At 33.1% G+C, this 16,056-nt stretch overlaps 1 protein-coding gene across 1 annotated transcript in view; it reads right to left on the reverse strand.

The window, feature by feature from the left end:
- LOC149424793 (inactive tyrosine-protein kinase Dnt-like) overlaps positions 1-16,056 on the reverse strand; it is a 180,739-nt gene that overhangs the window by 162,617 nt on the left and 2,066 nt on the right. The window lies entirely within an intron of this gene.

Consider the following 16,056-nt stretch of genomic DNA (forward strand, 5'->3'; position numbering starts at 1 on the left):
TGAAATGGTTTGGCCGTGTCGGGTGACCAGTTCTGAATACCGCCTTCCTCTTCCCCGTCTATCTCCCCTCCCCACCACTTTCACCCTCATATTCTCACTGGTTCTAGATGGTTGGGAGCATTTGGAACTCGTATGCGGTAGGAACTCAGATTTTTAAAAAAATGAACTCTCATTTTTGTAGAAATTCTTACTTTAATAAATAATAAATTTTATTGGCCTGGCTGGAGCCTATGAGACGAGAGATCTTACATGAATAGGCGACATCCGTTTCCTTTAAAATTGGAATAGATCGCATTCCCAGAGATTATCTGTTAATGAATTTATGTCACTGAATAAAGATAATACATATTTTTAAAACACATTTGGTTATGAAATGCGACTGAAATAAATAGCTGTTATCTGTCCCCCAGTATACGCTAGTATATACTAGTATGAGCGGCCTCGCGGGACCATGAAGGAAAGCGAGTGCAGCACCCCTGGACGGAGAGCCTTGCAGACATAATGTCGGTGTCGGCGGTAACCATTTTTATTGATCCAAAATAAATGACGAGAAAGTAGATTACTTGGTGATTTATTTATGTGGAAATCATTCAGTCAATACACCGTGATTAAAATATAAACCTTTTTAAAATTCTCAGTCTAAATGAATCAAATATAAATATTAACATAGTTAATTATACATTTTCCACTGCTGAGGGTAAATGATGAGTAGGTGAAGTGTAAAAATATCCCCGTTTACAATTTAGAGTGTTATAATTTTTTTTTTGTAAATATTATTAACTAATATTGTTACAATAATACGTAATACATATGACAAACATTCCCGGGTTATAAATAACCTGGAAATATTTGAATATATCCTACTGGTGGCACACAGTAAGAGGAACATGTTGTGTTGTGATGGAGGACTCAGTCACCGACCGGTCATAATTTTAAGTATTTCTAAGTCAATGAAGAGAACTAGCTCTTGAGTTTGGTGTAGGATTAAAATAGTAATATCATTAAAAAATATAAATATGGTTCGAAATGATGTTATAGTTTCGAAACATATCGATTATTATTGAAAGTGGTGTATACTAAAGACAGGTTTGAAGAATTCTTCATATTTCAATGTTAATTTTCAAGTTCTGTGAAAAAAAAATTCATGTTCCATTACTATTTCAGTTCTGACAAACAACTAATATATATTGTTATAATAACAAAACTTAAAAGAGACATTCACAGATCCCGAAAATAAACGTTTTGTAATTTTTTATTTTGTTTTTCTTTTTTGGGACGACTAATGACTAATATAACATTAATTAATAAAGTAAGGGAAATTATTCCCCGCTACTAAGTATGTTCACAAAACCCAAACAATATTACACAATTAAGTAAATAATAGCAGCCACATCATTGATAAACAATTAAGACAACATCAATATGGGGAAAACAGACTACAAAATATCCCCACAGAATATGAAATTAAATTATTATTATTAAATTTGATTTTTATTAAATTTTAAAAAAATAAATGGAGTTCCACGAAATAAACACAAAAACAATAAATTAAAAATTAAACCGAAAATGAACGTTGAAATTTGATGAATTGTTTAAATTCTCCGAAGCAACCCGTCCTAAGTATTTCATTTTCATATGATGTTGTCAGTGTTCAGTTTTTTTTAATAATTTATCTTTTTCTTGAATAATACCAATTCTATAAATTTTTTACTTCTTCGGCCTAAGTAAGACAGTAGGTTCGTCAGTTGTCTTATCTCATGACCAACTGGCTTGAATTCGTCAGTTATCTTATCTCATGACCGACTGGCTTGAATTCGTCAGTTATCTTATCTCATGACCAACTGGCTTGAATTCGTCAGTTATCTTATATCATGACCAACTGGCTTGAATTCGTCAGTTATCTTATCTCATGACCAACTGGCTTGAATTCGTCAGTTATCTTATATCATGACCAACTGGCTTGAATTCGTCAGTTATCTTATCTCATGACCAACTGGCTTGAATTCGAGTGATTCAATGCGTCGGGTGGTTAGTTAAGCTTTTTTCTAAAAATAAATAATTTGATTGAATTATTTACAACAATTCTTTTCGTGTTTTTACGTTATTCTACAACACGGTGTATCCTGATTCAGATAGATCGGCAATAATTAATTATTTCGCAAGTTTCCTAAAATTAAAACACGATTGATCAACATCCTACCTGATTTTCAGAATAAGGTGCTTGGCTAACATAGCTATATGTCAAGTTCTGCATCGTTTATTTTTAAATAAAATAAAAAAAGTAGGTTGGTTTGGCCGAGCGCCGCGGCCATCGGCGTCGGGCAGAGCGACGCGCGACGTCAGGACCAGCCACCGCAGGACCACTCCACCTCCTGCCGCCCGTCTCATACCAACCACCGCTACACGGAGTTGGAAAAACAATTCATTACCTGAATTCATACGAAAAACAATGCGGTAACTCTTATTATGAATTTGATTTTCACACAAATCTAAAGTTTTTTTCCCGAGATTGATGAAATTCGCAACAATGCCTAAATGACATTTAGAAAACCATCCCCATACAGTTTTCCCACCCCTCAAAGGAGAACATCGATATTTCTTGGTGAAATTTTGCAAACCTTACATTCAAAATAAGATGATAATTAGTGTCTGTATCTAATTTCGAAAACCTCTGTGTAAACCCCGTGCAACGCCGGCAGCTGGCTGCTAGTAACAACTAATACGTGCTTCAAAATCTAAACGATCGACAAGATAAAGCTTCCTAATGCAACATGTACTGCAAGACACAAAATATAAAGAAATACTGAGAAATGTTATAATAATAGAAATAATAGAAGTTTTCAAAGTGTGAGAAATTCTTCAATCAGTCAAAGTTTGAAAGAAAAGTCAGTTGTGACTTCAGAACTACGTTTAATCTATATTATAGGTATTCAATGATCTGTGGGAACTTTTGCACATAAAGGTTGGAACTTTATTGCTTTCCCGCTAAGACCTTTCTGCCAATTGAATACTACAATCCGAAAACCAATCTATCGACTTGAGTCCTGTAAAAAAATATCCATCTATTTTAACAATTTGGAACACTCAACACAAATTTGCATTTAGCGATAATCTAACTTTTTGACGATCCGTTAAGTTAGTTTTAGCGAATTATAAAACACTAACACAAATAAATAGATAAAAAAAACGATATAAAAAAGACTTGCATTAAACACATGGACAGAAGAGAAAGTTGACAAAATAATTCAAACATTAAAAACAACTACACCAGTATTAGATGGAATAATATCTGTTTGCATTATGAAAATAAAAAATAGAACATTTTAAAACCTATAACACACTTAACCAACATTAGTTTTACAGCAAGCTGCTTTACCTTGTAATCGATCTCTATTTATACATATATTTTATTAATAACAAAGATACACGAATAACAAATAAATTTAATACAGTTATTAATTACATAATTTATGTATGTATTTGATGTACCCCCATAAATAATCAGGGCGTGTGTATGGGGGGTAAAGCAATTTGTATTCATTCATGAAAACAAAACTGAAATTAAAATAGATGTATTAAACAAAGTCAACCCGCAATAACTATTTATTCCTACTATAATATTTTTTATTTAAAATGCATTTTAAAACTAAAAATATCAAATAGATGTACTCGTATTTCTATAAATAAGGCGATGTTACAAAAAAAAAACTGAAAAGAATAAATAATATGCATACTACACATATTATTATATACATATTGCAGACTTTTTAAAACTGCCTTTTATTATTTTATTCCTTGATATTTCACATTAAATTTAGTATAAAATTCTAAAATAGTGGCCTCCGCTAGGGAAAGCGCCCAGTGAGGCTCACATTACCAAATAAAATGCTGTGAACATATCAATAGAAAAATAAAACATGAATAGCAAAAATAAAATGAACATAATGTTAAGATGGTCAGGACAAATAGAAAATAAATCTTACAGGTTATATCTTCTTAAGACTAAAGCGGCAGCTGGTTTCAATGGTGTAACACGAACTGGTGGATGACCTCATGTTCTTAATAAATCTCTCTCTGTCAAAAGTAATCTTTCCACATAAACTAAAAATTGCGAAAATTATAACTATTATTATAAATTATAAATTTAATAAAAAATATCCAAAATTATTGTCAAATCTCTATCCTTCCAGCTATCTCTAAAAAATATATGTGTCATTAAAGAAAGACTATTGAAATATCTCAAACACAACAAAATTCTCACGTCAAAATAATACGGTTTCAGAAGACGGTCTTAGGATGGGTTGCTTCACAGAATTTTAACAATTCATCAATTTTAAACATTCATTTTTAGGTTCTGTGAAAGTCCTATTCAAGTTCTGTTATTATATCATTACAGGCTAGTTGCTTGACAGAACTGAAATAATAACAGAACTTGAAAAAAATCTTTCACAGAACTTAAAAATTTACTTTGGAATTTGATCAATTGTTCAAATTCTCTGAAACAACCTATCCCAACACTAAATGTGCAGGTTTCGATTTCATATCGAATCTACAAAAACATATTAATCGTGGTGATTTTACAGCGGAAATATTTATTGATATAAAGAAGGCTTTCGACACAGTAGATCATAACGTATTGATAACTGAAACATAACTGATCACAACGTATTGATAGCGTATTGATATGGAAAACTGAAACATTCGGGCATTGTTGGCACTCCCCTGGAACTTTTCCGATCTTACCTATCGAATCGCTTTTCGGCGGTAGAACTGGGTGGAGTCGTGAGTGACTTAGGTGAAATAACATGTGGAGTGCCCAACGAATAACTTCTTAGACCGTTGCTATTCCTAATCTATGTTAATGACAAAACAACGTGGGGTATTTAAGGATATCTACAGCTTTTTGCGGATGAAACGGTAATATTTTATAATAAACCGAATCTAGTGGAGCTCGAAACGGAAATGTATATTTATGTTTCCCATATCACAAGTTGGTTGAGAATAAACAAACTGACCCTTAACGTAAAAAACGCATAACATATTTATCGGCAACGAGAAAAATTGCAGCCTCATTATCAAAAAAACGAACACAAATTATTTGGGCCTGATTGTAAATTCTCAGCTATCGTGGGATCTCCATATAAATCATGTGAAGGAGAAAATTTCCTCCATAACTGGTGTACTATATATGCTTTATCCTCGTTATTTTTAATCTAGCATAATCTATTTTTACCAATGTATTAGTGGGCAAGTATGTTTTATCTTTTAAATTCCTACTTTGATTTTTAATGATTATTTTTGTATTTTTGTACTGTTTCGTATGTGAAACTTATAATTTTGATATCAAATAACAATGTAAACTTGCACCTATTAACTCCCACCTATGTATTGTAAGTTTCTCTTGTCCTATAATGAGTTTTTTAATTCATCGGGATTTCTCTAGCAAGAAATAAAAAGTATAGATGCAAATTAGTCTGGTAAGCAGCATAAATCATCTGGTGTCTAGTTCTGAATGGGGACACGACGGTAATGGTCTGACCGGTGCCAGTGCCAGTGCCAGTGACCCGACATGGAAGGAGTAATGAAACAATATAAACCTGGCAGGGATCTTTCGGTTACTTTGCAAAGCTTCTTTTATAGGTGTAAATAAAATCGCGCTTACGACTAAAAGGAATGTGAAAAAATACTGATTTGAAAAAAAATCTGAAAAAAAACTCTTATTTACTCAATGAAACACAAAGCTACTTTCTAAATAATAATCTGCGTAATTTTATTGGAATAACTTTTGAACCCATAAATTTAATATGTAATCATTGAAGGAGAATATAATCAGAGATGTTCTTTATTTCAAATAAATCCATTTCAAATGGAAATGCAAAATGGGTATTTTCCATTTTGCATTTTGAATGCTTTTCTCAAGGCATTTTCCATTTTAAATGCTTTTTTGCAACATTCTTCCTACTATCTCAACTCATCTTTTTTTCTTAAGCCCCAAATATCAGTTGGTCCTCAACCTCGCTATGAGAGATAATTTACATTTGTCAAGTTGCTCCCTGGTAGGAGCCCTGGCAATTGAGTGATACCATTACAAAAAATACTGAACTTGGGGCCATGACGCTGTAATATTAAATGTTAGATAGCAGTTTCTATGTTTTTACGTTGGCAATATTTGTCCTGCGCAAATTTTTTGTGGTTCATAATCCGTAGTCGTGTCATTTTTTGATTTACCATCATGTAATATGTTTGTTCTACATTGATGTCCATTATTAAATGACAAAACTGTTTAAAAATTCTATAATTATTTTAATTGTTTGACCTGAGAAACCATTTTGCATTTTCAATGCATTTTGAAAATAGGTACTTTGCATTTTGCATTTGAAATGCTTTTCTAAAAACCATTTTGCATTTTCAAATGGAAAAGTTTTGACCCATTTCAATTTTGCATTTCAATTGGTTTTGGGTACCCATTTTGCACATCTCTGAATATAATATGTACTAATAAATCTACGAAACTTGTTCTGTATTATGTAGATTTATTAGTATTACCTTCTTCAATGATTTATTATCTACTAACTTAAATTCATATGAACTGTACGGAGACGTGGCTAGTTAGGCAGGCATCAAAAATATTGTTTATTCTACAGGATAAGTTATTATATGCACACGGTGTAGACATAATATTACAAAGATGGACACAATTGCACATGAGTCACATTGTGAACGTCTAACCTTGGGTGTGACACATAAAGATGGTTTCACCCCTCTTTGAATTAAATAATACATTATTAGACAGCTAAAATACAATCGCAAAATGAATCACAAAACACGGAAAGAGCAAACAATCTGAAGAATTCGAAACAAATGTCACCACTTGAGGAGGCGAGGACCAATCACCCTTCTGTTCCTACTGCTGTGCCTGCCTTTCCTCCTGCCGCTCTCGACCCTAGCCCAGCCTCGGTGACAGGCCCGCAATGAACGCATTCCGGCCAGGCCCTTTTCATGGTGTCCGCAATGATATCCCTTTGATAATGCTACGGTAATCTTATATTGGACAGGCCCTTTTCACGGCTCAGGGCGTATTCTCAGATGGGTATTTAAATCTGCTGCTAGCTATGTCCTTCATGTTAGTAGGATAATAAAGGAAAAAGAAACACCTTTTACAACAAATATGTGGATAAAAAAGAATATTAGTTATAATTGAAACTAAGTAATCTTCAGTAGACAAAAGAGAAACTCCGATCCGTGGTTCCTCTGGCGCTGAGTACATTTTTACCCGCTCTTAAATGCAATTAGCCTCGCCCTGCGAATATAGGCGGAGCGGGGCCCATGAGGGGGGCTTGTTAAACCAAGCCTGTCAAAACCAGGCAAAGTAATCTATAATATTATTTTGTTAATAAATTAAAGAAATACTTAAAATTTATAATTTGATTTTAAATATCAGAAAACCACCAGAAATAAAAATTGCGTTACTTATCAGAAAATATCGAAATTCCGCGTTTTTCGCGTAAAAAAGACGAATCGCGTCGTCGCAAACTCGAAATTTCCAAGTCTCTAGTAGTGACTTATATAAATCATTTTGCTACATACCAAGTTTGTAGCAACCATACGTGGCATTATGCCGAATTATACCGATTCGGTGGACATTTTCAATTTATCACTTAACAAATTCGAAATATTGTTACCAAGGTAGTTTAGTTATGTGACTTATTTTGTCTCACGTGTTCAATTCCTAGAGGGCGAAGGAAATAATTTACAGGTTGCCCCATCCCGGTAGAAATATAGATGTATGTTAAAGTTTTTTTTTTTTTTTTTTTTTTTTTTTTTTTTTTTTTTTTTTTTTTTTTTTTTTTTTATATAAATTTAATTTAGATTAAATTTGATAATATTATTATTAAGTTCTGCAAGTGTTTTAGTTTTTTATTATTGTGACAGCTGTTTCGGCTTACAAGGCCATTTTCAAACTGTGGTTAGTCCACATTGAGACGACGTTTTTATACTATTTCAAATGTAAATTTTGAAGGTGCATACATTGATTTATTACTGGTTACACCGATGACATGATCTATTGTTGGTTAAACCAATCTATGTTTTCCCCTCAGTAAATGGTAATGGGTTCTTAATTATTTACTAATGACTTTATTGCTATGAATTATTTGGGTGCATTATACTGCTTGGGTTTTGTGAAAATACTAAGAAGTGGTGAGTAAATTATTTTCCGTACTTTATTAATTAGTGTTAAATTTGGGTCATTCGTTCGTTTATTGATTTCTAATTGTTCAAGTAAATTTAATCTAATGCCCTTTTTTTCTATATGCAATGGTTTAGGACCCTTGTTGTTAAGTGGGTTATGATTATTCACCAAGAGATGTTCTGCGAATTTTGAGGATGTGTTTTTATTATTATAACATCGTATATGTTCTTGGAATCTAGTTGAGAATGCCCTCCCCGTTTGTCCGATGTAAGTGGCGTTACAATCGGCGTGGTCACATTTTAATTCATATATGCCACTGTTATTGAGTATAGGGATTTTACTTTTAGAGTTTTTAAGGCTTGTTCCTAAATTATTGTTTGTTCGAAAAGCTATATTTAAACCACATTTTTTAATTTCTTTTGCAATTTTTTCAGATATTGGGCCGAGGAATTCGAGACATGCAAATTTTTCTATATTTTTGTTATTTACCGGATATATTAAATTGATTTTATTTTTATATTTCTTATTTTTTATTATTTTTTCAATGTTATTTGCCTCATAGCCGTTATTAATCGCGATCGTTTTTATCGTTTCCTTTTCTTTTACATAAGCTTTATTGTCTAAGGGAATGTTAATGAGTCTATGTACCATTGAATGGTACGCTGATAATTTATGAGACCAAGGATGATTTGAATTTGAATTTATTGTTGTATCTGTAAAAATTTCTGCACCTTCAAAATTTACATTTGAAATAGTATAAAAACGTCGTCTCAATGTGGACTAACCACAGTTTGAAAATGGCCTTGTAAGCCGAAACAGCTGTCACAATAATAAAAAACTAAAACACTTGCAGAACTTAATAATAATATTATCAAATTTAATCTAAATTAAATTTATAAAAAAATTAAATGGAGTTCTACGAATTAAACACAAAAACAATAAATATGTTAAAGTTGCCACAACACTCAATACCAACAAAGCTAAACGAGTATTACAAAACACAGTATTTATATAAGTGACGTTAGTAGACATATCTGGCATCAGAATTCGATATTATATAATATAATTCTATGTGGAAAACACAATAAAATCAGTGTGCATATTGAGGACTGCAGGTATTTGGCGACCATTACTATACAACCGAACAAGCACTCTGACCCGATGTCCGCCGAAGTTAATTGAATCCCGCCAGCGTCCGAACATTTGCCGTCCCACCATTTTTTTTTATGTGACACCTCACAAGAGTGTCCCTGCCTGTGCAGTGTGCAGACAGGGGAACTATGTCACCACCCGGTTGGGCGGCGTTGTGAGGCGGAATAAGATAGGGGCTGTAGGAAGGGATTTGTTAATGCGGGCCTTGAAGAGGCTCGGATTATAGGAGGGAGGAAAAACAGATGCCGGTAGCTCGTTCCACATACGAGCCGACTTACACAAAAACGAGTCGTAAAAACGGCCCGTTCTCATGAAGCCAATGTCAACCGTGAACGGGTGTTCAGTTCGTGTCCGTCGAGTTTCGCGCACGTGCACCGGTGCATCAGGAATCAATGCTGCTAGCTCTTTGGAGCAGGCTCCATTGAAATACCTGTAGAACAGACACAGCATGCCTACATTGCGTCTATGCATCAGAGAAGGCAATCGGTCTGTTAACAACGGATTGTCAATCAGACGGATCGCTCTCCTTTGCACAGATTCAAGCAGGTTCATTAAGTATTTTGGGGCACCAGCCCAAAGGTGGCTCCCAAATTCAATAGTTGGGCGGACTTGAGACTTGTACAGGGTCAGCAGCTGGTCACTGTTGAAGAATCTCCTAGCCCTGTACAAGACGCCCAACTTTTTGGAGGCCTGATTTACTCGGGCTTCTATGGATTCCCGATACTTGAGCTGGTCTGATATAGTAACTCCAAGCATTTCAACGGAGTCTTTATTGGGGAGAGTGCTCCCATCAAATTGCACCAGACAGTCATTGATCTCCCTCTTTGCCGAAATCAGACACGCTTGGGTTTTTGAGACGTTGAAACTGACCAAGTTGGCCTTACCCCAGGCACGAACCATCTCGAGGTGGTGGTCAATTTTTTGCTTCAAAACTTCCCAAAAAACTTCCGAAAGGTTATTCATGGAGCTAATCTTCCGGAGTGCATTAAAAGCTGTATTTTTGAGTCTGACAGCTTCAACACAGCGATGGTCAAACCACGGTTTTGTGCCCGCTCCAGAGGATTTGACGGAGAAGGGAATATATATATATATTTTTTTTATTTTTTTTTTTAATGCAATAAACAACATAATATATTATAATTTTACTGGTCTTCCATTAAAAGCCTTAGCTTGTGGATGGAAGAAGAGTTAACATTTCACATATTATGTACAAATAAAGTCACGTGTACAGTTAATACAATGCAGTTAATACAGTTAATACATTTCATATAATTACAATTACTATTTACTATAATCATGTATTTCAATATATATGTATGTGTAGGTAATATAGACACATGGCAATCAGACCCGTTAACTAAAATATATAAACATATATGTATTCAGTAAGAAGAAAAACAAGTAAGATTTTTAGTGTGACATTCTCTAAAATACTTTTTGATGGAGTTCAACAATTGAATTTTGTTCCTAATGCTTCTGATTTCTATTGGTAGGTTATTGAAAAAGAATTTTCCTTGGTGAGTATAATGGTGTTGTGCAAAAGAAGTGTTTAATTTGGGGCACACAAATACATGTTTAAGTCTAGTACGATTTTCAGTTATGAATGCGTATTTATCTTTTTCTTTTATAATTTGTATAATTGAATTTTTTATAAATAAGTTTTTAAATGTTGGAACTTTGAATTCTTCGAATATGCTGTCAGTTGGGAAGTCTGGAGGTTTTTTTAGTATAATTTTTATTATTAGTTTTTGAACAATTTCTATGGGGGTCAGATAAGTTTTGTAAGCTGCTCCCCAACTGATAATGGCATACTGAAGAATAGACTGTACTAATGCGTAGTATATTGAGTATAGGTTTTTCGTTGATAAGAAGTTTCGTATTCGTAAGAATATATGAATTAACTTCCTAACTCTTTTTATTGTATGGTCGATGTGATCTTTCCATTTTAGGTTTTTATCTATGATTATTCCAAGATATGTAATTTTATCCGCTATTTTCAGAAGTGAACATTTTTGTTGGCAGTGATTAGTATCGTGTTGTGCGAGAGAATGATTATGTAAGAATATTTGAAGATTTGGAGGTACAATGTTAGTGTTAATTTCGAAAGGAATGACATATGTTTTATCACTATTTAACGACAAGAGGTTATTGTCAAACCATATTTTTAGATTATTTATGTCTTCTGTAGCTTTTAGATTAATTTTTTCCCAAGTTTTTTCTTTTATTATAAGGACTGTATCATCAGCGTAAGAGATAATTTGGCCATGCAATGGTTTAATAAATATGTCGTTTACATACAAAATGAACAATATTGGTCCAAGCACGGTGCCCTGTGGGATACCAAAATTTGATGTTTCTTGGTCGCTAGTTTGGTCATTTATTTTAACAAATTGTGCACGATTGTTCAAATAACTTTCTATCCATTGGACGGCTTTATCATTGATGTTATTTAATTTCAGTTTTTTGATAAGCTTTGCGTGTGAGATACTATCGAATGCTTTTCTTAGGTCTATGAATATTCCTGCGCATTTATTTCCTTCATCAAGTGCAGAGTATATAAATGATGTTACATTTGCTATTGCATCTTGTGTGCTTTTTGTTTTTAAGAATCCGAATTGATTGGAATGTAATATTTTATTGTTTTCTAGAAAATCAACAACCCTTTTTTTCACAATCTTTTCAAATATTTTTGCTATATTCGATATTAGTGATATCGGTCGATAATTTGAAACATTTTGCGGGTCGCCGGTTTTAAAGATAGGGGATATTATAGATTTTTTATAATTTTTTGGGAATATGCCTTTAGTCAGACTGAGATTGATAAGGTGGTTTAGTGGTTTCAGTAGATACATTTTCATTTCTTTAAGAATTTTCACAGAAATGTGGTCAAAACCTGGAGAGGATCCGTCTTTCATGCTTTCTATTACAAGTTGTATTTCAGTTTCGGTAGTTTTTTTAAAAGTGGATAGTGTATTTTGTTTTTGGGTATTAGTTGTTATAGTTTTTGGTGTGTGTACAGATTTAGTGATTTTATCAGCGAGATTGTTTCCTACTTTAGAGAAATAAGAATTAAAAATGTTTGCTGTTAGTTTTGGGTCTTTGGTTACATCTATGATATTATTTTCATGTTTTAAATATTTTATAGAATTATTTTTTTTCTTATTTTCAATTGCATAATTTACCGTTTTCCAAATAACTTTTAGATTGTTTTCTGAAGTAGAGATTTTTTTTTTAAAGTAGTCATCTTTACTTTTTTTAATTAAAGCTGTTAATTTATTTCTATATTTTTTGAGAACTATCTTAGCATTTTCATCGTGTGGATTTTTAATTGTATTTTTATATAGCCTTTCTTTTTCTCTGATAGATTTTATTAGGCCACAAGTGATCCACGGTTTTATACGTCTGAATTTTGAAGTCGTGTATAATGAGACCTCTGTTGTGGAGGTTTCAATATGATCCATAATTTGTTTATAACTGGTTTACTGGATCTCCCTCAACCGGCCTCTCCCTGCCCGGCCCGTCCCGCAGAAAGTAGGCCGACCCATTCATCAGTGTGATCCAGAACGCACAACCCTCCATGAGCCCGGGCACCCCTGCTAAGTCACCAAACGTAGCGAACCACTTCAGTTGACCTGTGGCAGAGGTGTTGGTAACCCAGAGTATGGTTCCTGGGGCGGCGGTACCCATTGACCACCTCCCAAATTAAAAGGAGAAACATAAAGAAGAATAAAAAGTGAGGGCGCACTTGTGGGTAGAAGGAGCCCTACAATAAGTTAATTTTGATAATACATCGGCAAAACATTATATATTATCCACTGAAGCTAATTATTTACATAAAACCTTCACTTATTCATCATTCCATGCCAACAATCTTCAATAAATAGTTATTCCACCAACAAATACAGCTAATATTATCATTAGACAGGTGTCTAAATAATTACTCTCCATAAGTAGGTAATAAAGCTTAAAAAGTTTTAAAGGGAAATGTGCTAACTGTGTAGTGCTTACTACCCAGTTGACACTGTTTAATTCGTAACATAGCATTCAACAATGAATAGGTGCATATTGACCATGAGAGATCATTCCAGGTAGGTATACAACATCCGAAGATTTCTAATCAACAGAACACAACTACTCGGTTGTTTATCTGCTTTTAATAGTTTTATAGTTATCTAAATATGGAAATATTGTCATCTTCATTGAACGGACATAAATCAATAATATGTGAACGGTTTTATTGATTCTGCCCTTTCGTATTCCCTTATTTTAAAATGCAAACTGAACCTCTCTCGGGATTGGAGTTCCCTTTCTGCTAGTTCCTCGCGCCGTGTCACCTTATTAATTCCATTTAAATGTTTGCCTTCGCTCACACTCCATGAACGATAGGGTCTTTGGGAATTACTTGCTGAAAGTAGGTAACACATTTACATTTTGCAATTCATTTCAGGCTTCTATTTCTTCACTATATGTTGGAGATTTCGCTCCAGCCGTTATTTAGAACATTTCTTCATAACAACGGTTAGTATTCACATGTGTTTATAATAATTGTTATTCACTCTAGACTACATTGTACCTTTGCTGCCGCGATAGAGAAATAAATAACTTTGTGATGGACCGGTCAGTGGCTGAGTTGGCATCGCGTCTGGATCAAATATTTTCAGGTTTATCGTAACCCTGGAATTTTTGTTATTCGATTATTATTATTTTTTTAATCATATAGAAATCTCCGTTATGCAAATAGGAATAGACATTTAAACTAAAGCAGGTACCTGAATTCTATGTGTACGAGAATCTAGCACTAATAATTACGTATAAATAAATTTAACATCCTAACTTTGTTTGAACCTAACCTAACCTAACTTTGTTTGAACCACAACACATTTTTATTTTTTAATAAACGCCGACCGGTTTTGTAACAACCGTTCCTTCCTCAATAATTATCTTTTACGTTTTATATATTTTGTGTCTTTTTAATTACTAAGAGGCGAGAAAAGGTTTTATGGTCATATGTGACCGGGCGTCCATATTTAATAAAGGTATTTCTATCATGCGGCAATACGTAATTTTTTTACGTTAGAAAGGAAAATCAAAATTTGTTCCAGTTTAACATTAATAAAATCCTAAAAATAGCCAAAATTAACAATTCATATTTCACCCCGAGACAAAAGTGAAGTGACAGTTTTCTTACAAAATCTTAAAAATTCTCCAAAAAAAAACGAATATGTTTTCGAATTAACGAGTTCTATCAATTTTCTATGATTGGAGTAAAAAATTAAGTAAAAATTTGTTTAGCGTTTTCGACAACATATTTCAAGTTTGATATTGAAATTTTATTATTTTATTTATTTTTTATTAATTTTATTTATTTTTTAAAACAGTTTGAATTTTTACGGAAAATAAAAAAAAGATGTATATAGCGCGTTTGCATTGCGCAAAACACAAAAAAATTGTAAAACTACTGAAGGGTTAAGGCCGATACACTATTGTAGTGAGTGGAGACAGAAGCAACAGCCGAGTTAAAGGAAAAGGAAGGGATAGATGTTTTCCGAGTATTATCTGGAACATGTGAAGTGTCGGGCTTTTATACATTATTATAAATATTTATTAGTTAAAAATCAGTTAAAATTTTCTGGTATCTTTTCTTGATCTGCTTAATATAAGTTTACGTAATATATTTATGTATATTCCACCCGGTCGTCCATAGGATAGTGTTTTTAGATAATATCTAGAAATATGTATATTTATATGTATATTACAGCTTGTCGTCCATAAAATAGTGTTTTTAGATATTGTGTAGAAATATATTTTTAGTACCTATGTCTCAATGTCGATGTACCTCTTTTATTTTAATGTGTTGTTGAAAACAGTGAAGGATTTAATGTTCGCTAATGTTATCTAAGTTTCGGAATTGAATGGACTTCATTAGGCAGAAATAAGTCATTTATTTATAATGTTTACATAATAAGCTTATCATTTGCAGTGTCTGTATATGTCGAGAATACGCTATAAACTTAAATATCAAGGAATGTGTTTAATTGGTATACATTAACAACAATTGCATAGATGTTTTGTTCTCGTTATCTTTCCTCATACAATGAAACACATTTTGAATTAATAATTCAGCCACGCTTATCTCAAACAGCAACATCCCTGGTCTGGCTTACACTTACACCCGTGCAGTGGCACGCGGCACATCGGAACTTGGCGATGCCATACGTAGTAATGCAAAATCATGTGTTTTTGGTTTGAAAATTTGGTTGCCTAGAAATGTTTCAGATGCTTTAATTAAATACTGCGAGTAGAATACATTTTAGCATTTGAAATAATCGAGTATTTTTTAGATAAGTCTTTTTATAAGCCCAGAAAAAATAATGTAAAAGGCTTTAACTGTGAACTATGAAAACTGCTTTAATGTTCAAAATCTCCTACTTACGAACCCATTTTCGGTTATGATTTTGTTGTATAATGTGGAAAATTAAGTTATTTATAAAATGATCAAAAACATCCCCAAAATAAAATAAAAGACACTTTTTGGCCATGTTTTTTTCTTGCATAAATCAAAACAAGCGGATGGTGTTAAGCGGGAATTTAAACCTTATCGCCAGAGTACTTACACTCGTACAGAGAAGTACAGCCCATCGGAACTTATATTGGCTTACCACATAACTAAGAACAATCTATTTCTACTACATCTCAGGATAACTGACTGAAGT

The sequence above is a fragment of the Hesperophylax consimilis genome, chromosome 3, assembly GCF_061612785.1.
Source record: "Hesperophylax consimilis isolate HC1 chromosome 3, BYU_Hcon_1.0, whole genome shotgun sequence".
Taxonomy (NCBI): Eukaryota; Metazoa; Arthropoda; class Insecta; order Trichoptera; family Limnephilidae; genus Hesperophylax; species Hesperophylax consimilis.